Consider the following 26,230-nt stretch of genomic DNA (forward strand, 5'->3'; position numbering starts at 1 on the left):
TGCTAAATGCTACCCCTTTCCATGTAGCCTTCCAGAATCTCTCAAGCAAAATTAATTTCCCTCTTTGTTGTGCTATGTAGCGTTTCCATAGCCATCATGACACTCCTGCCGCTCTGCCTTGAGTTAGAGTTGTTGTTGTTTTTTAAAGATTTTATTTATTTATTTTACAGACAGAGATCACAAGTAGGCAGAGAGGCAGGCAGAGAGAGAGGAGGAAGCAGGCGCCCCGCTGAGCAGAGAGCCCGATGAGGGGCTCGATCCCAGGCCCCTGGGATCATGACCTGGGCCCAAGGCAGAGGCTTTAACCCACTGAGCCACCCAGGCGCCCCGAGTTAGAGTTGTTTATATGCCTACCTCGTCTACAGGAACTTGAACTCCTTGAGAACGGGAAGTGGGCCTGATTCCTCCTCCCGCCCCGGCCTATCACTGAACCTTCCACCCAGGATTCCTTCAATGCCAATTGGTTCAATTGAATTAAATTCAACCTAGAGGAACAAGGGAGCAGGAAGGCAAGGAGGACCTTCACCCTTTTCCCTTATTCCCAGCTTCCACACCCAAGCAGAGGGCTACAGAACGGTGACGAGTATCTGAAGGCTCGTGCAGCTGCCTTCCTACAAATCCAAATCATCACTAACTGGGACGAGCTAGTTATTTTATTTCTTTTCTTTTCTTTTTTCTTTTTTTTTTTTTTAGCCTTGGCATGTGGTCAGTATTGCCTAGCTATGAAGAAGGCATAATGAAATACTTCCAAGTGCTTTGAACCGGCAAACCTGTGTTTATACAATTACACGACAAGCTAATGGGATGGCCTTGCGGAGGTTTAATGATGTTGAAGGCAGGAAGTTACAGTCCCCTGACTACATGCTTCACTGCAGACCGGTTTGCATCTCATTGGAAAAGAATCTTGATTTGGAGCTATCCCCTCACATAGAGGGGGTCTGCTATAAATAAGGGGCCAGTGAAATGAATTCTTAAGTGCGTTTTATTTCTTCCTGAGAGACGCACATGAGGATAAGTGGATGACTGTTAGCTTCGGGGCTGCACCAGAAAATTCTACCAACTATTTTCAGGTGACAGCAACATAAATAACAAGGGGGGTGTTCTCACGAGTCCAGGCTTCTCTCTCAACCCGTTCTGCCAAGCTCCTCTGACATTGACAAGACTTTGTGGATGTGGGCCAGAGAGGCAGCCAAGGTTGTACTAGAAGGAGAACTTAGCTTACAATCAGAAGACCTAGTTAAAGACCCAGAGAGCCACCAACTAGCCATGGGATCTTGGGCATGTCTCTGACTTCTTAAGATTGCTTATCTGCGTACTCAATAATTCTTCAAGGTCCCTTCCATGGTTTGAGTCACATCTATGGGAGTACATTAGACTGTTGTCCCACCACTACAAAATTACTGGAGGTGACTCATCAACTTCAGGGTCATTTTTCTTTCTTTTTTTTTTTTAAGATTTTATTTATTTATTTGACAGACAGAGATCACAAGTAGGCAGAGAGGCAGGCAGAGAGAGAGAGAGGTGGAGGCAGGCTCCCTGCGGAGCAGAGAGCCCGATGTGGGGCTCGATCCCAGGACCCTGGGATCATGACCTGAGCTGAAGGCAGAGGCCTAACCCACTGAGCCACCCAGGCGCCCCCAGGGTCATTTTTCTAATTGCCCTGAACCACACACAGGTTCTGGCCTGGTTCTCCTTGTGACTAACTGCCTCGGTCACACAGTGGCCTAAGGAAATGGGATTTGGTTGGGCCGTGACACTTTTCCTCTTACCCATACATGGTCTGAAGGAACCAGCCTCTAGGACTCATGTCTCCTCAGCAGCAGAGTCTAACAGCTAATGAACCAATGCATGTGGTCATTGGCCTTCAAGGATTTTATCATAGTGTTATTTTTAAACTCAAGCGAAAAGAACTAAATGTTCAAGTTCTTAAGTGGAGGGGTTGGAGGAGTGATACATTTTCTGTGCAAGGGTGATGTCTTGTAAAAATTCAACATAGTTAAAGGGAAGCAGCAAATCTGGCTTCATCAGTAATATTTACACCCAGGGATGTCTGTAGAATGCTGTGCTTGAAACCCATGTTTTTGAAACAGACTATAATGTGAGCCATTTCTGAGGCTAAACTCCCCAAATGGAATCTAAAAGAGACTTGTGTTGCTTTGTTTGGATTGTAGAATGTAGATGCTAAGAGGGACCATGTCAGTAAACCCACCCGAGTTTTGACATCTTGTACCATCTAGTGCTATGAACATTCTGGAACAGTGTGCCTTTCATGTTTGGTTCTTTTGCACTCATACACTGAGGCCATGGTGGTGGAAGTTGGACCATTCTGGAAAGCAATTAGGAATATCTATCAAAGCCATCAGTGTATCCAAATTTTATCCCATTCTGAGAAATCTACCCCAGCTTTGCAGAAATACAGCCAAAGCTATATATGTAAGAATATTTAGCAAAAAAATTGGTAAAGAAAAACTAAAATGTTCATTATACGCAGATGACATGATATTATATCCAGAAAACCCAAGACTCCACTGAAAAACTTCTAGAACTGGTAAATAAATTCAGCAAAATCGCAAGATACAAAATCAATCTACAGAAATCTGTTGCATTTCTATACACCAATAATGAAGCAGCAAAAAGAGAAATTGAGAAAATGGTCCCATTTACAATTGCACTCAGAGTAATAAGATATCTAAGAATAAACTTAACCAAAGAGATTAAAGACCCTGTACTCTGAAAACTATCAAACACTGGTGGAAGAAATTGAAGATGACACAATGAAATGGAAAGACATTCCATGTTCATGGATTGGAAGAAAATATGTTGTTAAAGTGTCTATATTAGGGGTACCTGGGTGGCTCAGGGGGTTAAAGCCTCTGCTTTCGGCTCAGGTCATGATCCCAGGGTCCTGGAATCGAGCCCCGCATCGGGCTCTCTGCTCAGCGGGGAGCCTGCTTCCTCCTCTCTCTCTGCCTGCCTCTCTGCCTACTTGGGCTCTCTGTCTGTCAAATAAATAAATAAAATCTTTTTTAAAAAAATGTCTATATTATCCAAAGCAATCTACAGATTTAACACAATCCCTATCAAAATATCAATAGCAGTTTTCACGGAGCTAGAACAAACAATCCTAAAATTTGTGTGGAACCATAAAAGACCCCCAAATAGCCAAAGCGATCTTGAAAAAGAAAGCAAAGCTGGAGGCATCACAGTTCTGACGTCAAGTTATATCACAGAGCTGTAGTGATCAACACAGTATGGCCCTGGCACAAAAACAGACACATAGAGCAGTAGAACAGAATAGAAAATCCATAAATAAACTCACAATTATATGGTCGATTAATCTTTGACAAAGCAGGAAAGAATATCCAATGGGGAAAAAGATAGTCTCTTCAACAAATGGTGTTGGGAAAACTGGACAGCCACATGCAAAAAATGAAACTGGACCACTTTCTTACTCCATATGCAAAAATATTACAAAAATAAATTGAAAATGGAATAAAGACCTAAATGTGAGACCTGAAATCATCAAAATCCTAGAAGTGACTTCTAGGATTTTGCATAAGCAGTAACTTCTCTGACATGCAATGTAAAAAGATGGTAAAAATCTTTTGATTAAAATAAAATCTTTTGCTTAAAAAAAAAAAATGAACAAAATCAAAATGTACCTGATAAACCACAAGGAGATATTTGCAACATTTATCACAGATTAAGGGGTAATGTCCCCAATATATTAAGAACTGTTTAAAATTAAGGGAGAGAAGACCAAAACTAGATTAAAAAAATATATATATAAAAAAGATCATTTACATGCAAGAAAGATCCCAGAATAGCTTGAACACATGAAAAATATTTGCTCCCTTAAAAGAAAAAATTCAACCCCACTCACAATTAGGGAAATACAAATTACAACTTTGAAATGCCAATTCTCACCTACCAGATTGGTGAAAATTAAAAGTATGACAATATACTCAATTCGGGAAATTGTGGGAGCTAGGCAGGCTGATGTGTTGCTGGTGGGAATGGAAACCAGTACAGTGCTTTGGAGGGGATTCTGGCAATATCTACTAACCACATTATCTAATTAAAATTACCTTTTGGGGTGCCTGTGGGGCTCAGTCGGTTAAGCATCTGACTCTTGGTCTCACCTCAGGTCATGATCTCCCATTTGTGACCAAGCCCGGCGTGGGCTCTCCATTCAGCGGGGAGTCCGCTTGAGTTTCTCTCCCTCTGCTTCTCCCCCTGCTTGTGTGTGCGCATGCTCTTTCTCTCAAATACATAAATCTTTTAAAAAAACTAGCAACCAACCAACCAAGAAAAAAAAAAAGCTATAATTTGACCCAGCAACTGCACTTCTAATAATTTATCCTGCAGATAAACTCCAGCAAAATGAAAGTACGTATGCACGAGGTTATGCACTGCAGCATTGTGTAAAATATCAGAAACAGCCCAAGGGTCTGTATACAAGAGGGGTTGAATAAACCATGATATATATCCACTCAATGGGGTACCATGCAGCTATAAAAGAAGAATGAAAATCTCACAATGGACTGATACAGAATAATTTTCAAGATATACTGTTGTGTGACAAAGCTGGGTGCCAAGGAGTCTCTATTTTTTACTACTTTTTGTGTAACAAAGAAATGGGAAATGAGAAAATATTTACATATCTGTTTGTGTCAAAAGAATCACAGGAAGAATAGCCCAGAAATAAATGAGATTGGTCACCTGCAGGGAGGTAGAGGGAATGGGGTAGAAGGGATGAAGGGAGTCGCACTTTTCTGAAGAAGCTTTTTGTATAGTTTTGACTTTGAGAAGCATGTTTATTCTTCACACCCTCAAAGAATAAATAAATAACTAGACGAGCACATTAGTAAATAGAATCCACTGGAATGTGGGATAAAAACTGCAAATAGAACACGAGGAGAAACAAATAATCCTAATGGTATTTAAGACAAATGACAACCATACAGAAAGGGAGCATAGGGAATCAATTAAGTAATTTTTGAACACAGTAATTTGATTTTATACCCTCAGGCTGAAGACAAAAACTATTGAAATTATTGTAGTTAGTGGGGGTTTGGGTCCCCCCACCCCACAGTGGTATATGTTAGCAATTCTCAGACTATGTTATGGAGACTCTTAGATTGAACAAATAATGGGATCCAGGTTTTTCACCATCAGAGAATAAAATTACAAATACGCGAAAGGAGAAGCCTAGAATGTACGCTGTGGGGTTGTATTGGAATTGGAGGTGTTAGTGTAAACATGGATATAAATACATAGATTCAGAAATGAACATGACTCTCAGGACACATATTCCTGGTTCTGTTTGCTGAGAATGTCTGTTAACAATGGCACCCCAGGAACAATGAACACCTTTAGGGCCCACGGTTTTTAAATGGCTGGTTTTTAAATGTCATTCTCCACGGAAGGGACCTAGAGTACTTGGAGGACTGGCTGATTCCAGGGCGAGAGCTTCTTACTGTGCAGATAAGTAAGGATGTCTGCGAACGATGTTGGCCACATCCCAGAAAGACACTGGAGCCAGATCGAAGGGGCGCCCATGGACCAAGTCAACCAATGTGAGCATCAGAATAGAGACTAAAATGAGAATCTGAGAGTACTGATATTGAATAAATAAGTGAATAAGTAAACAAATGAGGAAGAGGGAAAGCATTTCCTCACAGGAGAATGTAAGCTAGTAAATAAGGAACGATGGAATTAGAGAATTATCAGTATTTATAACCACCATAATGATGGTCGATTCAGGCCAAAATCAGCCAACATGGTAAAAATAGTAGGTAAAAGTAACACAAGAACCATGGGATATTTACACAGTATTAAAGTTCTAACCCCACAAGATAGTTTTTAATTACAAAGGGTAAAATAGTATCATTTACAGTAGAACATGCTGGCAGAGCCCCACTCAACCGACCAGCCACCAGTAATGCGCCACACCCTGGCATCTAATGGCCCGAGGACAGCACCGCCTTGATGCTGTGTGGTTCCTGCTGAAGACAGAGACATGTGGATCTAATTACGAGGAAACAGCAACAAACTTCGAACTGTCTTACAGTATAACTGGCTCATACTCTTCAAAAATGTCCAGCAATGGGGCACCGGGGTGGCTCAGTGGGTTAAAGCCTCTGCCTTTGGCTCATGTCATGATACCAGGGTCCTGGGATCGAGCCCTGTATCGGGCTCTCTGCTTAGTGCGGGGCCTGCTTCCTCCTCTCTCTCTCTGCCTGCCTCTCTGCCTACTTATGATCTCTCTCTCTCTGTCAAATAAATAAATAAAATCTTTATAAAAAAAAAAAATAAGTGGCTCCTGGCGGCTCAGTGGGTTAAAGCCTCTGTCTTCGGCTCAGGTCATGATCCCAGGGTCCTGGGATCGAGCCCTGCATTGGGCTCTCTTCTCAGCAGGGAACCTGCTTCCCCCTCTCTCTCTGTCTGCCTCTCTGCCTACTTGTGATCTCTGTCTGTCAAATAAATAAATAAAATATTTAAAAAAAAAATGTCCAGAAAGAAAAACTTCAAGAGCCAGCAAGAAAGGCTAAATAATGGCCCCCGTTAGACCCCCCCCCCCCCCCCCGCCAAGAGACTAAATTCTTTTAAGTGATGTGGGACTGGATCCCGGATGGGATTTTTTTTCTTCTGCCAAAAGAGCAATGAGACAATGGTGAAATTCTGTAGATTATATAATATTGTGATATTGCCGTTCATTTTCCAATTTTGTGGAGTCTGTGGGGGTATGTATAAGACTGGTCTTGTTTTTAGGAAATACATGTGGGAATATTCAGAAGCCAAGGAACAGTTTGTAATTTTCCATCCAACGACTCAGAAAAATATAACACATATGTAGGGAGGGAGATAGAAGGCAAATATGATAAGATGTTAATATTTAGGGAATCTGGGTGAAGAGTATACTGGAATTCTTGGTACTACTTTTGCAAATTTTCTGTAAGCCTGAAACTATTTCAAAATAAGTGGGAGAGCTAGTGAGGGGGAAAAAGAAAAAATGTCTTTCTCTTTCCCTCCCTCCCTGCCTCCCTCCCTTCTTCTCTTTTTTCCCTCTCTCTCTCCCCCTACCCCCTCTCTCTCCACACAAACACACAGGAACACGTCTGAAAAAAATGTTGCCAAAGTGCAAATCGTGTTTATATCTAGATGGTGGGACATTACATTCAAAATAAATTTTCTTGCAAAGGAAGCAAAGGTGAAAATAAACAAATGGGACTACATCGATCTAAAAAGCTTCCGCACAGAACAAGAAACCATCAACAAAATGAAAAGGCAACCTACGGGGTGAGAGAAAATATTGGCAAATTATACATCTGATGAGGGGTTAGTATCCAAAATAATGAAGACCTCATGCAATTTAATAGCGAAAAAAACAAGCAGTCTGGCTAAAAATGGGCAGAGGATCTGAACAGGCATTTTTCCAAAGAAGACAGACAGAGGGCCAACAGGTACCTGAAAAGATAACCGTCATTCGTCATCAGGGAAATGCAAATCCAAACCACAATGAGAGATGACCTCACCTGTTAAAATGGTTAGGACCCAAAAAAGACAAGAAATAAGAAGTGTTGGCGAGGACTGGAGAGAAGGCAGCCTTGTGCACTGTTGGTGGGAATGAATTAAAGCAGTCACTATGAAAAAGCAGTAGGGAGGCTCCTCAAAACTTTAAAAAGAGAACTGCCATACGTTCTAGCAATTCCACTTCTGGGTATTTATCCAAAGGGAATGAAAACACCAACTCAAAATGAGACCTGCCCATGTTCATTGCAGTATTTTTGCAATAGCCAAGACACAGAAGCCATCGAAGTGTCTGCTGATAAATGAATGGATAAAGAAAATATGGCTTCTAGACACAAAAGAATATTATTGTGCCTTAAAGAGGAAGGAAATCCTGCCCTTCATGACAACATGGATGGACCTTTGAGGTCATCATGGTAAGTGAAATAAGTCAGAGAAAGACAAATACTGTACATTCTCACTTAGATGTGGAATCTGAAAACAATGAAACTTCCAGAAACAGAAGGCAGAATCGTGGTTTGTTTCCCCAGAATCGGGGTAATGGGGCCATGTTGGTCAAAGGGCACAAACTTCTGGTTATAAAGGTCAGTTCTGGCAATCTATGGTACAGCATGTAACCTATAGTTAGCAACACTCTATTGTATACTCAGAAGTTGCTAAGAGAGTAGATCTTGTATGTTCTTGTAATTACATGAGATGAAGGATGAGCTAACGACCCTAACTGTGGTAAACATTTTACAACCTGTACTTGCATCAAATCAAGTAAGGTGTCCTGTTGTACACCTTACACTTACACTATGTTGTCTGTCAACTGTATCTCCATAAAGCTGGGGGAAAAGAAAAGAAAATTCATCTTCTTTATGCTTTTATATTTTATACCTAGGCAACCATGGGCATGTGTCTGTTTCTCTTACATACACTTATTTAAATTTTTCAAAAGTGCCATCAAGGGCTGTCCCCCTTGATGTGACGATGGCACCTTGTCAGTTCAGCTGTCTTGTCCTTATCACTACTCTCCTCATGCCTGGTTACACCCATCTGGGTCCTCCCAGCAGCTGTGGCAGGGCCAAAATAGTTCTGAACGGGATCGTGACGGTAAGACAGCTGTAGTCTCAAATGAGTGTCCCATGTTTGTCCCCCAAGGCCATGCGTATATCATATAACAGAAGGAATCCTAAGAATGTGCATTCTCTGGTGCAGAAACACCCTGTCACTTTCTGAGGGTGTGAGAGTACAGAGTGATGAACTTGAACTTGTCTGCATTGTTAAAGAGTCATTGTTGTTGTTGTTGCTGTTGTTGTTTCTTAAAGCAAATTATTCTTTATTACAGATTTATAGAACCTGCCTGCTTAATCTTTGCATATCTTGGAAAAACATTCTTTTTCCTTTAGTGATAGTTTTAAATATAAAATTTAAAACAGCATTTCTCACAATATGGGGCAAAAATCATAAAGAGCCATTAAAGAAGAGTTTGATTGGCTAGTGAATCAAAAAAAGGGTGAGGGAGTGGGCATGCGTAGAACGCTGGGCAGTCTGAACTTGGAAGTCTGGATTATTGCAGTAGGTTTGACCGTCTCTGACCCATATAGTTAACAGCTTTCCAGTGTCTGCCCGTTGGAGGTGACTCTGGTGTTTCACTGAGTTTTCCTCTGGCTCCAAGCAGCAAAGCATTAAGACTTCGGGATCTCAGAGGGTAGGCAGTACTCTGACATTCTCCAGAACTTCCAGAAAGGGCTTTTCACAACTAGGTGCAAGCGGACATCCTCAATTTCATATCATGCAAAATTCAGTCCTAACGGATCAAGCTCCTCACATCACAAAGCTGGATCTTTCATTTAATTTCTGATTTTGGAAGAGAATCACATGTCTGATCATCCTTAATTCTTGTCATTCCTTTCTGTCACTATGAGAGATCATTCCCCAAATTTATTTCGAAGGCTGCTGCCATTCAGATATAGTGAAGAATCCTTAATCCCTCGTTAGAGGCATTTGACATGGAGTTTCTGTGACCCCAGTTTCTGAGCAACCTCTCTGTTTGACTCCGACAATTTAAAATACACTGTTGGGTTAAATGGCATGCTTTTGGGAAAACCCAACCGATATTCTGAAGTTTATGAAATATTTAAGAAATCTGGATACAAGCCTTTAGTACTAAGCCCTGTACCTTTAAACTTCCCAAATATTAAGAAGGGAATGTATGTCAGTAAACATGTATTATTCTGGACTGAAATTTGACATTGTGTTTAGTCTCTTTCCAGAAAATAAATTTAAATCACTATGTGAAATTAAACGCAAAAATGTGGGATGCCTGGGTGGCTCAGTCATTAAGCTTCTGCCTTCAGCTCAGGTCAGGATCCCAGGGTCCTGGAATCAAGCCCAGCATCAGGCTCCTGCTCAGTAGGGAGCCTGCCCCTCCCTCTGCATTCTCTCTCTCTTTCTCGCAAATAAATAAATAAAATCTTTGAAAAAAATGCAAAAATGTAACAAGATTGATAGATGGTCGTAGGGTGGTAGAATTCGAGGGTATTTCTGCTCTTTGCATCATCATGACTTTCGCTGCAGCCCTGCCCTTAATCTCCAACACATGTAGCTCTTTCAGGTGTCTTACACGTGCAGGAATTCATTGAGTCCTTACAATGACCTTTCGATGAGGTAGGGGAGCATTACCTCCTTTTTACAGATTAATAGGCACCAGGGTCAGTAGCTGAAGGTACAGACCTAGCAGGGGGCAGAGCCCAATCCTGACTGTAGAGCACGAGGTTTTAGCTGCTGCATTTTGCTGTGTCTGAGTTATTATCAGACGCACATGGTAACGCCCCTCCTCTCTCCCTCTACCTCCAGGCACCGTTCCTGTGCAGTCTCCCCTCTTCCTCGCCCACCGCTGTCCGGTGAATGTTTCGCAACCAGCCCTCTGAAGAGCCGATCTGGAGCATTTGCCAGTTTCCGGGGCCAATTACCAAGTGGCCAATTTCATGGGACAAAAGACGGTCAGTAGCACTCCCCAACATCTAGTATTTATACCATTTTATAGTATCCTCTCGCTACGGTAGATGTGTATAACCTCAAGAGCACAGAACGTGGGAACATGTAATAAAAGAATTAGGACACAAGACATTTTGAGTGTTCCTTGCCTTTGTTCTAAATATAATCTAGTTAATTGTAAATTTATGTACTCTGATTCTAATTTTAAAAAATTTAGCGATTGGCTCTCATGAGTCAGGTCTATCAGAGTGTAAAATTGGGAGAAGGATGAAATTAAGGTATTGGGTTACAGTCTCAGGGGTGCCTGACTCAGCCCTCCTCCAGGCAAATTTCCGTTTCCCAACCTTCTTTTCTTTGGGGAGAACAGCCGAAGGAGGGGTTTGCCTTGTACTGCTGAGCGTTTAGGGTTCTGCTGCGCCACCTGGTGGTTACAACGAGCAATTGCTAGATTCTCTGCTGCTGTCTTGCACTCCGTCAGGACCTTCCCCTGACCTTCCTCACCCACCAGCCTTTCCAGCCATTAATTCACCAGGCTTCTGGCGGGTAACTTGACTCTTTTAGTTTACAATCTCCTATAGAAGGGCCCAAAGATAAATTCGTAGACGTGGGGCCGAAAAGCACTTGAGTAACAAATAAGCAGGGTTTTTTTGTCCTTCTCTGGGATTACCGCACCCCCCATTTCAGAGGACTAGAGACCGTCTCCAGGCTTGGCTTATCAATATTAATCAGAATAGTGAACGTTCTGAGAAGTATCCCGAAGTTCTTGTCACTATTTTCTAAGAGGATTACAGGGTCCTCAGCAAATAGGTGTTCACACATTCCACTTTGGTTCCAAAAGTTGAAGCATGACCCTGACCTCCATCCCATTATCCTGCCCTTTCCACCACAGACCCTGTCTCAGTACCTAATTTTAAGATACCAGAAAACAAATGTCATCCGATAGAGATGATCCAGAGGCTACCTTTTGGTTGTGAAAATCCCATCATGGATCTCTTCAGTGTATGCAATTAAGTACTAACCTTATATAGTGGCAGTGGGGGGAGGGTCCTCTCTAGTCTTTCCATCTTCTTCGTTTTTGTATTTCCCACCTAGTATTAATTTATTCACACAACAAATATCTCTTGAGCATAACCATGTGTTGGCCTCTGGGCTGGGAGATGAGGAAATAAAGAAGAAGGCATAGATCCCGCTCTGAGGGCTCCCCAGGGTTGTGATGGAGGCAAAGGAAGGCATTTGGAAGCATTAGGCAAAGTGGGATTCTGTGGGCGCCAGCAACGTGAGCAACTGAGTCCAAGCAGAAGGGCGGGCTTCTCGGGGGAGCATGCAAACTGATGCTGACATCTTTGTAGAATTTGGACAGAGGGAGACTCTAGGGTTAAGTGAATCAAGGGATGAGATGCCAGACTGGGAGCATTTTCAGCAGAACCACTGGTGCACTTAGGCTGCAGGGAGAACGGCGTGTTCATGAGCGATAACGCCAGAAACCAGGCTGAGAACAGGTCTTGATGGTCTTGATTACGGTGCAAGAAATGTGGACTTCATCCAGGTCATAATAAAACATTAACCTTTCAATGTTTGTAAGCGAAGAAAAAAGAGAGCCAGATCCATGATTAGAGAAGCTACCTGTCCAAGCTTTGTTGGACACATCTGCCAAATGTGGGCTTCTTTTCCTCTTGGGCACACACGGCATTCAAGCTCCTTGCCTAATAAAGATAAGGACTTGGATATTTTTAACCAAAAGATAAAGAATGTTGCTCATTACTCTAGCCACTTCTGGAAGGCTCTGTGCTATGGAATGGACAATTATTCACTCATTAAAAGAGGAAGAAAAGCTAATTTGAGTATAGGGAAAACAAAATACTAAAAAGAAAATATCCCAGTTAAAAAGAAGGAGGAGGTGAGAGCGCAGAGGGAGAGGGGCAGGGGATGAGAGGAGGAGGAGCAGGAAGAGAAGAATCAGAGACTGACCCTGGTACATAGGGAAGGCTCCTAACAGCCCAGGCAAGAGATGGCAGGACTTGAACTAGGGCCGTGGGAATGGATAAAAGAAACTTGCAGAGGGAGAACTGAGGGTTTTATTTTTATGGAGTTTGCGGAGCTAGAGAATTAAACAAGCTTCAGAGAACATTTCTAGAAAGTGAAATGGCACAACATCACAAAAGACTTACATGTTCCTACCCATTGATCTAGTGATTTTGCTTCTAGAAGTCTATCTCAAGATGATCACAGGTGAACATAAAACATGAGTATCATATGCTTATCACAGTATTGGTTTAGCAGAAGATAACTAGAAGCAACCAGAGGAGATCTATATATTTTGATATATCCAGAAGAAGGGATACATAGGTTAGGTTTCTCAAGAATATTTAATGACAGGGTTAAATGCTTCTGTAGATAGAATCATGTTAAATTTTCAAATAAGTCAGGATTTACAGCACATAGTATGATTCCAATTCTGTAAAAACAATAATAACAACCCCCCAAACCCTGAAAACTCCCCATATATACAAAAAAAGAAGGAAAGAAAAGCAAGAAAATACTGTGACTGTCTCCAAACGATAAGATTGCAGATCGATTCTTCTTTATACTTTTATCAGGCTTTCTAAAATTGTGTATAATTAATCTATGTTATTCTAAAAAACAAAAAATAATAACTAACAAGATATAAAAAAGAAATAACTAAACCTTCTGGCCTAAGTTACATGCAGAAAGTCTTGTGAAATACTTAAATTTCAGGGGCCCCTGGCAGACTCAGTCAGAAGGGCGAGCGACTCCTGATCTTGGGGCTGTGAGTTCGAGACACATGCAGGGTATAGCGATGACTTAAATCAATAAAACTTTTAAAAAATTTATATTTGAATACCGTTTATTATAAAAACACAATGACTTTTTAAAACTGATGTACAAATTCAAGATCAGTAAGAAAGAATATCCGTTTTTTAATTACAAAGTTCAGCATAGTTGATGTGATTAAACTTTAAGTTAACTTAATGAGCTTCAGGCAGTTAGGGCAAAAAAAAAAAAAAAAGAAAAAAACAGGGTCAACGCATTTTTGTTACAATGTGTTGCATCTCATGCCAGACCAGCAAGGGAAATACTGTATTTCTAAGCATTGCTTTCTAAATTAAATTCCTTAAAAAGACTTACGGTGCAGGAGACAGAGTGACAGAGACATCAGTGTGCTCTATAACAATGTAATAAACTGATGTGAGGGCATCATACATACATGTGTTCGTAACTTTTACAAAATCTTCAGACATAAGATGAAATTCAGTAAAGGCAGTGGTGGGCTAAAGATACAGCTAAGTACACGCCCTCTGGTGCTTCAGCTAGATAAAAAAAATAGAAACTAGATGGCCAAGAGAATATTCTCCAACTTTACTGTGTCTAGGAAACACAAGGCTTGCTTGTTAAAGAAAAACAGGTCTCTCTTCCTAGATTCCAGCTCAGTAGGCCTGGGGTGGAGTCTAGAAATGCTTATTTTAAACATATTAAATAAACACCGAGGTCATATTGGATGCAAGTGACCCCGGAAGTCCATTTGGAGAAACATAGACCCTACAGAAGTGCATCATTGCCAAGTCCCTTCCCATCTCGCCTAAGCGCTTCTCTTAGCATGCTGTACTCTTAGCAAGATCTTGTAGTCCTGGAGTTCCGAATCAGTAGTCTTCGAACAGAGGTATGCATAGCCCTGACCTTGCACGGAAACTTTAGAAGCGCTTCTTGCAAGGTGGTTTTCAGACATTTGTTTACAGGTAAATCGCTTCCCTTTGTACTCTTATCTAAAATCCTTCTGCATTGAAGGTGCGAGGCCACCAGGGGGCGTCTCTTCCCCAAATGCCCTTTTCCTCACTCCCCACCCTCTCAATCCCCACTCCCTGCCAGGGCCCCCAAGACTGTTCATTGCCCTGGAGAGCAAAAATCTCTGCGGTAACTGGCAGAAGAACAGGTTTGTGTTGGTGAATGATGGAGTCTAATGTCCGGGTAACAGATGCTTTTGCAAATCAGGAGCAAAATGAAAGGACAGATTTGTCAGCTGACAGATGATTGGCAATGATGATATGATAGACCATGGTGAAGTTCTCCGTGTATTATTACAGAGGAATTCAAACACGTGGATAACACTTTGGTAACAACACACCTGGCATTTCCACTTATTTATGTGAATGACCTCTTTGCTTAAGTCTTTTTCTGTTTTTAAAGATTTTATTTTTGAGAAATCTTATACCCAACGTGGGCTCTGACTCACCACCCCGAGATTAAGAGTCTGTCCCTCTATGGACTGAGCCAGCTAGGTGTCCCTTGATTAACTCTTTAATAAGGAAAAATAGGAAGAGATTGGATGCTGAACCTTATTTTGTTCGAACTAATTTTGATCTATGGATACACAAAGTTAGCAATAAAAGAGCCACATTCATTTAAGTAAATGATGTCCTTCCAATACCTCTTCACTTCTTATGTTGACTATCACAATTTGAAAGATACTGATGTTGCTTTGTTTAAAATTATTGTACTACTACTTGTAAAGATAATCAATCCAAAGGAAAAGAAGCGTAGCGCTTAGAGTTCTATGATGACAGGCAACAACAACAACAAAAAATGCAATTTTCTTTTTAGATACATGTATTTTGATGGCCAAAAACCATGAAGCATGGTTGAAAAAAGACTTGTGAGCTTAAAAAAGTGTTGCCATAGGATACAATTCTGCAAGAAATGAAATGGCTTGGAGGAGGAAAAGAAAAAATGTCAAATGTCTTACTATGAGAGGAGCTCATGCATATTTAAAATGAATCGTGGTGGTTATTAAATAGCTAGAGTGCTTGGATTCTATTGAATATATTAGAAGACTGAGAATTTTATTTCTAAATGTCAGCATTTACAAATACATCAGAAATGACATCTTTTGTAGCACCTTAACTGGGATGAGGAAATATCTGTATCAGCTTAACCAACTGCAAGGAATTGCCTAGTTTTTACCAGATTCTGTTTGAGAAGTGAAAAAGTTGGAGGTCATTCTTCGAACTGGGAGGGCTTGGCTACAGCCTGAGCCTGGTGGGCAAGGAGGGGGTATGGTGGAAATCTGCATGTATTTGCATAAGAATTTTGTTTTTGTGTCGCATAGTACAGATCACCAAAAAAGCATCAGTTGTTCATATCCTAAGAACAGCATTAATAATTTCATTGTGGAATTAGAGGCGCTATGGGAGTTTTTCTCATGAGGTTTCTATTGATTCATTCCAAAAAATGAACATATGCTTGTTGGGGCTCGTGGCCTTCTCACTATAATGTAAGAGACACAGTTTTTGCTGGAACATTTCTCACGCGTCTCTACCCCTTGCTCACCTCCTGGGATGAGGTCAGTAACGCTCGGTAGACCCGCTGATTGAGAGCAGGAGGAAGGAGCTACAGGAGGAGCCTCCCGAAAGCAAGTGAACGCTGCCTGCGGTCATCTGACGGATACTGATTGGTTATCGAGAATACCGCCCAGTGTTGGAACTGTGTGGTTGGAGTTTAAGGAAGTTGAGGCTGGAGATTGCACACTCGTCCGCAGGAAGGTGATCGCCGGTGTCATGGGCTGTCTTATGTTCTCCAAACCATTCGTCTGGGCTTTGGGCTCCCCCGCCCCAATAGAAAATGGAAATTCATTTAAAAGTCTGATCTTAAGTAGGTTGTTGGGATTTTGATTTTTTTCACACTCTCTCCTTCCTTTGTTTTTTGAAGACCATGTCCTTATTTTTTCTATTTCTGACTTCTTTTGGTTTTCAGACGTGTACCCAAGAGGGCAGTGCCTGCTGGCAGAGGGGATGCCCTGCCGCCCCCTCCACCCCCCAATTCTCAGAATTATGCCTCACCGTCAGCTGAAAAGATGTGAGGTGCTTTGGATTTTAATTTTGGATTTTGTCTGGTACTAGAAGCTGACTATGAGGAAAACCTCTATTTCTCCCTTCCTGGGTACCTCCCCACTACTCACGCAGAGCCCTTCGCTTCTATACTTCTGACACTTCTGGCCACCTAATGTGTGCGTTCCTGTCCTGCTTCCTGCCATGATTCGCTGATTCATTTACCTTTCACCTCCCCTTGTCTTTTAAAAAAACTATCTGAGAGATCTATTTTCTTCTTTTTTAAAAAAATATTTTATTTATTTATTTGAGACAGAGCATGAGCAGAGGGAGAGGGAGAAGCAGACTCCACACTGAGCAGGGAGCCCAACTCGGGACTCGATCCCAGGACCCTGAGACCATGACCTGAGCCGAAGGCAGATGCTTAACCTACTGAGCCACCCAGGTGCCCTGAGAGATCTATTGTCAACACTTGTCCTGATTTTTAGAAATATATAGGCCATCCGATTTTTAATTTCCAAGGGTTTCCTTGTTCTTCGTTCTTTTTAAAGGTTTATACTCATCTTGTTTCATCAGATGCTACGCTGGCTTATGTCACTGACATATTCAACATTTCCATGGAATTTTCTTTCACTCCCTGCATTCTCTCTGTTTCTTCTGAATTTCTGGCTTCTACTTGTTTATTTTTGTCTCTTTTACTTCATTTTTGCTTTTGTGTTAGATCTTCTCCTGAAATACTTGGAAAGTTGTGCCCGGCTGTGTATGGGAGGGACTTTTTCCTGAGCTGATTGTAAGTTGCGTGTCTTCTGAGCTTAGTGTCTGGTGGGCTTTGTGGTAGCATGGCTGGGAAGGGACCTCGATGCTTTACTGCTTCGCTGGGTGACAATACCTCCCTGGAAGGATGCACCATAAAGCCCAGCCTCCTCAACTGGGTCTGCAGGTGGACAGACCTCCAGAGCCCAGCCCCACACTTGCTCCAAAGGTCCCATGGATCTGAGTTCTCAGTCCCTGAATTTAAGCCAGGCCATGTCTATTTCCTATTGGTCCCCCAGGCTGACCTCTTCATGAAGCCATCTAGGTTCTTTCTGCTGCTGAGTGAGTGTGGGCCTTGGCCAGGCTGGAGCAGAGTGGAGTTCCAGAGCTGAAGCAGGGTCAGAGGAGCCCCAGTCCTTGGCCTTGGCCTGGAGCTGTCTGGAAAGGAGGTGCAGGGCGGCCAGTCAGCTGGCTCCTTGCATGAGGAGGTCTTGGCTGTGCACTTCCAGGGCCCTCACACTTGGGGACCTTTGTCATTCAGAACTTTCTCATCCACGGGGTGCCTGGGTGGTTCAGTGGGTTAAAGCCTCTGCCTTTGGCTTGGGTCATAATCCCAGGGTCCTGGGGTTGGGACCCGTATTGGTCTCTCTGCTCAGCGGGGAGCCTGCTTCCTCCTCTCTCTCTCTTCTCTCTGTCTGCCTTTCTGCCTACTTGTGATCTCTATTTGTCAAATAAATAAATAAAATCTTTAAAAAAAAAAACAACAACCAATTTAAAGAACTTTCTCATCTTGCCTCACTGCATTGTTCCTTTAGCCTGCATGGTCATTAGCGACCATCATCGTTAGCATTGATGGAGCATCTATGACAGCCAGTTAGTGTTTTATTTGCAAAAGAGAAACAGATTGCTCAGGTCTCAGACACATGCCCTTCCCGTGAAATTTATCAGTTATTTTTTAGATCTGAATTATACTTGGGCCCACACGCCATGGAGAGTCGGAACGCCATGTTAGCCAAGTCAGGTTTTCTGCTGTGAATTCCAGGGTTCTCACCGCTACCCCCCCACCCCCACAGCATTGCCTCTAAGTTCCATGGGGGTTCAGAGTCAAGGTGCATGTGGGGGCATCTAGTGCCTCATCTGGCATCTTCTCCATTTGGGGGAAGGGATGCCTGGTCCTGCTGTCTCCCAGGATCCACGCAGGGGGTAAGATAGGGGCTACTTCCTGTCTTCAAATCTTCAGCTCCTCTGGGGGCTTTTGTTATTTCAAGCCCTACAGTTAATGTGGGGACATGCGATGGACTTAGAACCCCCTTCTCCTGGTCACCCTGTTGCATTTTCCTGTTAGCTTCCCTTCTGCTTCTCTCTGCCAAGCCAAGGGGAGCATCTCTTCGGGGTAGAAAACTGGGTCAGCAGTATTCTTCTAAAATTTATCACTAACGCTTGCGTCTTGGCTTTTGCGAAGCACTTTGCATATATTATCCCAATTGTGAGATAATAAGGAGTTTATAATGTCTACACAGAGGCTCAGAATGGTGAACTGCCTTGGCCAAGGCCACACAGCCTACAGGAGCGGGGCTGGGTTTGAGAATTCAGAGCCTGGGCTCTTCCCATTCCTTGAATTTCCCCTGGAATCATCAGTACTTTCTCCTTGAGGGTAGGCTTTGTTTTCTCAAATAACTTTTAAGGATTTTAGAAACACAGGATCCAATAAATATTTACTCTGTAAAATGGATTTAAATGAAGCTGGAGAGTTGTTACTTAGATGTAAGAAAACATCATATCTGCCCTAAAAGGCAAAACACAGACGTGTTTGGGTTTACCTGCCTGGGGCCAACACTAAGCCTTTGATAAGGAAGATCTTTTTTTTTTTTTTTTTTAAAGATTTTATTTATTTATTTGACACAGAGAGAGCAAGAGATCACAAGCAGGCAGAGAGAGAGAGGGAAGCAGACTCCCCGCTGAGCAGAGAGCCCGATGTGGGGCTGGATCCCAGGACCCTGAGATCATGACCCGAGCTGAAGGCAGAGGCTTAACCCTCTGAGCCACCCAGGCACCCCATGATCAGGAAGATCTTTAAGAGAAGAATAACCCAAGGTGGGGGCTTTGCCCGTCACTTGCCACAAGCAGGGGTTGAAGCAGGTGGCTTCTGGAACCTTCCAGCTGCAGGAGAGCACAAATGCTGAGCAGGTGCAAGACAACAGCCAAGCAAACAATAGCTTTGCACACTTTATAGGTACACGCAGAAAGAAGTGTTCTCTTGACTTCTCTCCTCCCGAAGGTGTAAGGATTTATATGTCCACGAGTGAATATAGAAACGTGGAGGAATAAATGTAATATTTGCACTATGTGTCATCCTGCTAAGTGGGGGCTATCCTGAGACATGTGGGGCAGGGGGAAGATAGAGTGAAACCAAGCCAAGCAAAAGGCGGAAAACTGCGTGAGAGTGGAAAAAAGTAAGAAACTATAAACTCTGAAACCCACACCAATAAAAAGAAAGGTTTGTATTACCTTTGTAGTTTGAGGAAGATATCAGACCATTTTCATGAAGAAGGTCTCTGAAGAAGGAAATGCGGTAATGGACTCGACATGAATGGTGATGGATGATAGTGTATCACGCTGCGCCACCCCCCCTCCCCGGACCCCACACGCCCCTGTTGGTGCAACCACTGCATTGTATCCTGCTTTGCTTTCTGTGGCCAGCACAGCTCCAGGAAGCTGCTGACATGAATGAATGGGGGACAGAAGGAAGGAAGGGCGGGGAGGGAAGAAGGAAGAAACAAAGGAAAAAGGAAGGAAGGAAGGAAAGAAAGAAGGGAGGGAGGGGGGAGGGAAGAAGGAGGGAAGGAGGAAGGAAGGAAGAAAAGAAAGGAGGGAGGGAGGAAGGAGGGAGGGAGGGGGAAATGGCAATGTCTTTTACCCGATGAACAGCTCACTGAAGCTAGTACAGTCACCTAATATGGCCATTTTATTAATCTGACTTCTCAGATTAGTGAATTTAGCAATTTCATGCACCCACTTGCTCCAGTTCCTTTGTAAGACTTATTTATTTATTGGGGGGGGAGGGGTAGAGGGAGAGAATTTTCAAACAGACTCTGCACTGAATGAGGAGGCCCTGGGGGGATTGATCTCTGGACTCAGGAGATCATGACCTGAGCTGAAACCAAGAGTCAGACACTTAACCCACTGTGCCACCCTAGCGCCCCACCCTAGGTTTTTTGAATGGGACATTTCTCTATAGATACCATCAGGAAAATAAAATATGGTAAAGCCTCATAGTGAAAGGACATTTTACCATTCGTTGGGGGGTGGTTGTCCTGGTTGCTCAGCTGTGGGGTGATCTTCCCAGGTACATGAGGGAATCAAGCATGTCATACTATCAAGAGCTGTTGACTTTGAAACCCAAGATTTGAGTTTGAACCTGGGGCTTATCATTTACTAGTTGTATTATTATTTTTTTTGGACAGGGAACTTGATTTTTCTGAACCTTGGTTTGTTTCCTTGTTTGTAAAGAAGGGGTAAGAGTAGCTATCTGATTGTGAGCAGTAGATGGGATGATGAACGGACAAGAGGTCTGGCTCAGGGGAAGCAGGAAATAGATGCTGGTGTTTCCTGTGAATTTTGTCATTCTTATTTCCACTGGGGGGTCGGGGTGGGTGGGGTGTGGCCTCATCTCAACCTCTGGCTAACTCAGGAGGGGTAGTGTGGACTATGTGGAATTTCCAGGCTGATATGTGTGACCCTGGGAGTCTACACAGGGGTCATCTCAGGGCCTGGCATGGGAAGATGTTCCCGGTATGAATTAATTGTGTCATTTTCTCCCTGACACATAGATGTATGTCTGTAAGTCCTGGATACACACCATATTCACTGTGCAAGATGCAGCCAATACGGGTGTTTAAGGGACCATTTGGCAACTGTGAAACAGAGCCAGAAGGCAAAGTGCTGTGCCCAGACTAGACTGTAGGTGGCAGCAGAAACTCAGACATGGAAAAAGGAGCCAGTCCCTAAAGCCTTCCTGGGAACTGCCCTGTAGGGGGTTCGCTACTTGCTTTTAGTAATTTATAAAAAAAGACGCGGAAGCCGTTAACAGCCATAACTTTAGTAGGTCTGACACACCATTTGAAGCTATCTTGTCTGTTCTTCAGATGAATGAAGATATCCGAGATCAGTAATACAAACTCCCCCAAAGCATGCATTTGCGGTCCTTTACGTTAAAAAGAAAATCAGAATGCCTTCAGCAATAGAGCATTATGAGATTAGGTTCAACATTTAATGAGGGATCGCTTCCAAATTATGGCCTGTGATGGCCATCATTCATGTTATTCATGGCGAGACAAGTTCTCCCTTTGGCGGGGGGATTGATTGATTGATTGATTTATTTATTTATTTATTTATTTAGGGGTGAAGGGCAGAGGAAGAGAGAGGACCTCAGGCAGACTCTGTGCTGAGCATGGAGACTGATGTGGGGCTCAGTCACACCAACCTGAGATCAGATCTGAGCAGAAACGACTGCCTTGGAATTTCCTTTCATCTGATATTCTCTGTTTTGCATATGTCTGGTTTGCATATGTCTCTGGTTAATATTTACCTACCCCTTTTCAAATTTTCTGTGAAAACATGTACAGTATGTGTCTCCTAGAGATCACAGAGCGCCATATTGTATCTTAACCCAGTCTGAGAGTCCTTGTTGTCTGATCCTGGACTTGCCCCCAGTCCCATCTTTTGTGGTAGTTTGATTCCTTCCTTTTACTGTATCTTTGCCATTTACTATATTTATTATTGTTCATGCTTTTCCCCTTTTCACATTTCTTTCAGATAAATTGGGACATCCATTTTTCAAATACTTTTCCCCATCCTCCTTCATCTCAGGCAACCCACCCGTTACTCTATAGCTCTTACGTTTTGCGTCATCTTTCAAGTTGGAAGTCCCCATCACTGTGCTGGAACCACGGTGTCCCCTTGATGTTCCAAAGATTTAACATCATACTTTTCCCCTGTCAAGCATTCCTGACCTCTATATTTTGTTTGTAAAATTAGAATTTGTAGTTGTGGATCCTTTCTTCTAATTTATTTTAAAGATTTTTATTTATTCATTTAATAGACAGAGATCACAAGCAGGCAGAGAGGCAGGCAGAGAGAGAGGGGGAAACAGGCTCCCTGCTGAGCAGAGAGCCCGATGCGGGACTCAATCCCAGGACCCTGAGATCCTCACTGGAGTCGAAGGCAGAGGCTTTAACCCACTGAGCCACCCAGGTGCCCCTCTTCTAATTTTTTTCTTTTAAACAATTTTACAATTGGAAAAACAAAACTAGATGTGCCTGGCTGCCTTGGTTGGTGGCCCATGTGACTCTTGATCTCAGGGTTGTGAGTTCAAGCCCCACGTTGTATAGAGATTACTGAAAAATAAAATCTTAAAAAAAAAAATAAGGAAAAGAAAGCTAGTACAAAATGCATCTGCAATGCCCTTTGTCAGACTTCTTATTGACATTTTTACCCCAACCTCCTCTATCGTTTACTTTCCTGTACACACATACACAGGGATATAATTATTTTTTGAGGGCAAGTTACATATATACCCTTCTATCTACTCTTATCTCTAAACACTTTGTGTGTACTTACTAAGAGTGATAGTCTCTTACAATTCCCATGGCATACTTATCGGTTTTGTACATTTTGTCAAAATATTTTAATTTAATGTATAGTTAATATTCATGTTTTGCCAGTTGACTTCTGGCAGTAATGTTTTCTAGGGCATTCCCCACCCCCACCGTGCAGGGTTAAGTATCATATTTGATTGTGCCTCTTTAGCCTTCTTTAGTCTGGAAATTTCTATAGCCTTTCTTGGTATTTGATGACATTCACATTTTTTAAATTGAAGGGTAATTAACACACAGGATTATAGCAGGTTTTAGGTGTACAATATAGTGATTCAACAATTCTATATATTACTCAGTGCTCGTCAGTGTCAGTGTACTCTGAATCCCCCTCACCTATTTTTCGGTGCCCCCTCCCACCCCTGCAACCATGACATTAGTCTCTGTATTTAAGTCTGTTTTTTGGTTTCTGTTTGCTCTTTTTCCTTTGTTCATTTGTCTTGGTTCTTAAATTCCACATATGTGTGAGATTTTATGGTATTTATCTTTCTCTGATTTATTTTACTTAACATTACATCCTCTAGATATATCTGGCAAGATTTCATTCTTTTTATGTCTAAGTAGTATCCTTGTGTGTGTGTGTGTGTGTGTGTGCGCGCGTGTATTTACCACCTCTTCTTATCCACTTACATATAGATGGACACTTTGGTTGCTTCCAAATCTGGGTATTATGAATAATGCTGCAATAAACATAGGGGTGCATGTATCTTTAGGAATTAGTGTTTTCATTGTATTTGGGTGAATACCCAGTAGTGGAATTACTGGATCATATGGTAATTTTATATTTAATTTTTTGAGGAACCTCCATACTGTCTTCCACGGCAGCTGCACCCGTTGGCATTCCCACCGACAGGGCACAAGGGGTCCTCTTTCTCCACATCCTCGCCAACACCTGGTGTTTCTTGTGTTGTTGATTTCAGCCATCCTGACCCCTGTGAGCTGATCTCTCACTGTGGTTTTGATTTGCATTTCCCCTGATGAGTGATGTTGAGCATTTTTTTAGGTGTCTGCTGGCTATCTGGATGTCTTCTTGGAAAACGTTCACATTTTATATGATCAGAGTTTCCCTTGACATTTAAAAAAATAGAAGGTTGCTTATTTTGTGCCTATCTGAGTCTTCTGTCATGACTAATTCAGAGTACACCTCCTCATCTCGCTCTCATCAAGGGAGCTTGGGTCTCCCTTAGCTCCTCCCATCTGCCCTCACACAATACGGACCTGGCCTCCGGAGCTGTTGTGAAGTTTGATCGCCTGTGCAGACCATTGTTTTTTTCTGTTCTGTCGTTATGGTTTTCTTTCTCTCCCTCGCCACCAATAAACAGTCAGAGTGCTATACCTCATTGCCATGCAACCGTCCTGCTCCTTATCAAAATCCCCCCCCAGATTGATCATTCACTGATGACTCTTGCCTGATCCAGTCATTACTTCTGATGCTTGCAAAATAGTGATTTTTCCAGCTCTGTCACCCCCTGCACACTGACCAATCAGCTCCTGGCATTCTGCTGCAAACTAGAGCCCTTATTTCATCTGTTTACCTATCAGTCTAATCTATTAGCATGGACTCATGAATCCCTCTGTTTTCAATGGAGTGTAATTCAGTACTGTGCTTAATTATTTTGGCACTCAAATTGTATCAGATTTGGCAGTGGGAGTCATATCTGTGTGTCCCTTCTTCCGCGGTGAGAACTTGGCTCCAATAACCAGCGCGTTTAGTCCGCTCCATTCTTGAATCCAGCTAAAGTAGTTTCAGAATTAATTTGTCCATGCCGCTAAAATAAGCAAATTACTAAAAAGAGTTCGAGATTCATCTTCAATTCTGCCTTCACCTCAATGGCCTGGAATGAGGCAATGTAGGCAAATACTGTGTTCACAAGGTACTTGGATTCCTCTCTTCCTTCCTGCCTTCCTCCCTTCCTTCCGTCCCTCCCTCCCTATACATACATACATAATAACAATTTGAGCAAAGAGATGTTTAAAAAGTAGTATTGGGAGAATTGAGACCAGAGGCAGAACTCAGGATCCGACAAGACAGCGGGGTTGCCCCCACAGGATTATCAGGGAAACAGCATTTGCTGGCAGAACCAGTTCCTGGCACAAAAGCAGAACCAGATGAGAACAATGCCTGTTATTTTCATAGGGTCATTGCTGGCCCCCCGGGGTTCCCCCTTTGAGGGAGGGACTTTTAAGCTTGAACTATTCCTACCAGAAAATTACCCGATAGCAGCCACTAAAGTATGTCTCATGGCCAAAACTTATCATCCAGACAAGTTGGGAAGAACATGTTTAGATATGTTGGAAGATAAGTGCTCCCCGGCCCAGCAGATCCGCCCAGTTCTGCTGGCGATCCAGGCTTGGTTAAATGCTCCCAATCCAGATGATCCATTAGCAAATGATGGAGCGGAGCAGCAGGAGACCACCAAAGCCCCCGCCGGAGAGCTGGAGCATGGACTAGGCTGTCTGCCATGAATAATTTTTAAAATCGATCTGATCCTCAAGTGGGCATCACTTCTCCTTTTCTGCCAAGACGTCTTCCTTTTTTGTCTGCATTTAACGGACACAGTCTTAGAAACATTACAGAATAAAAGTCCGGACATCCTCAGCCCTTTGGTGATTAAATGCCCATTAGCAAATCTCTGTCTTGTCCTGAGTCACTGCTGGAAAGCAGGAGCAGAGGTTTGAAGTACCATCTGGATTGTGATGAATTGTTTAAAGGCAGTGACCCTTCTCTTTTTATTCATGTCCCCCACCCTGGTTTAAGCATAAAGCACTTCAATGAAGGTAGTTAGCTGTCAGGGTTAGCTGCCAGGGTGTGGGTGTCTTGTTGTTTTATTTTTTTTAGGGGAAGAGGTAGTTTTATTTTAATTTTCTGGGCACCTTTCCCCCTTTTTATGGTAATCTAATTGCATTGGTTAAAAGCAGCGAATCAGTTCTTTCAAATATGCTCTCTAGCCAAGTCTAACTTTATTTAGATGCTGTAGATGGACAAGCTTGATTTGAACCAAAATGGGAAACTAAACAGACCTCATAGCCCTCACTAATAACACTGCGACTAGAATCCTTCCCTCAAGAAAAAGCTTGGGACCATTTTGTGTCTGGAAACTTCTGTAAATCTTAAGTTTAGTAAAATTGTTTTTTGTTATTCTAAAAAGAATAAAAATAAAAAGTAGTATTGGATTAGGACAGAAGATGTAAAATAAGAATCCCTCAGTTCCTGTTGATATAAATACATGCTTGAAGAAAAAAGGAAGGAAGGAAGGAGAGACGGCACAACTATATATCATTTGTGCTCATTTGCATTTGGCCTTATCGTTTTAAATTTATACATTTTATAGGAATATATATGCTTGTCACAGTTTTTTGTATTCTCACTTTTTTGTCATTAAGTTTTGGAATCGAATTAATTTTTCTTTTTTTTCCTTTCTTTCTTTTCTTTTCTTTTTTTTTTTTTTAGTATTGTGTGACCTCCTT

General features: G+C 42.4%; 1 pseudogene; it reads left to right on the forward strand.

The window, feature by feature from the left end:
- The first annotated feature begins 8,505 nt into the window (after nt 1–8,505).
- Nucleotides 8,506–25,239, forward strand: LOC116874964 (annotated as a pseudogene).
- The last annotated feature ends 991 nt before the right edge of the window (nt 25,240–26,230 follow it).

The sequence above is a fragment of the Lontra canadensis genome, unplaced genomic scaffold, assembly GCF_010015895.1.
Source record: "Lontra canadensis isolate GAN:19392208 unplaced genomic scaffold, GSC_riverotter_1.0 scaffold39, whole genome shotgun sequence".
NCBI lineage: Eukaryota > Metazoa > Chordata > Mammalia > Carnivora > Mustelidae > Lontra > Lontra canadensis.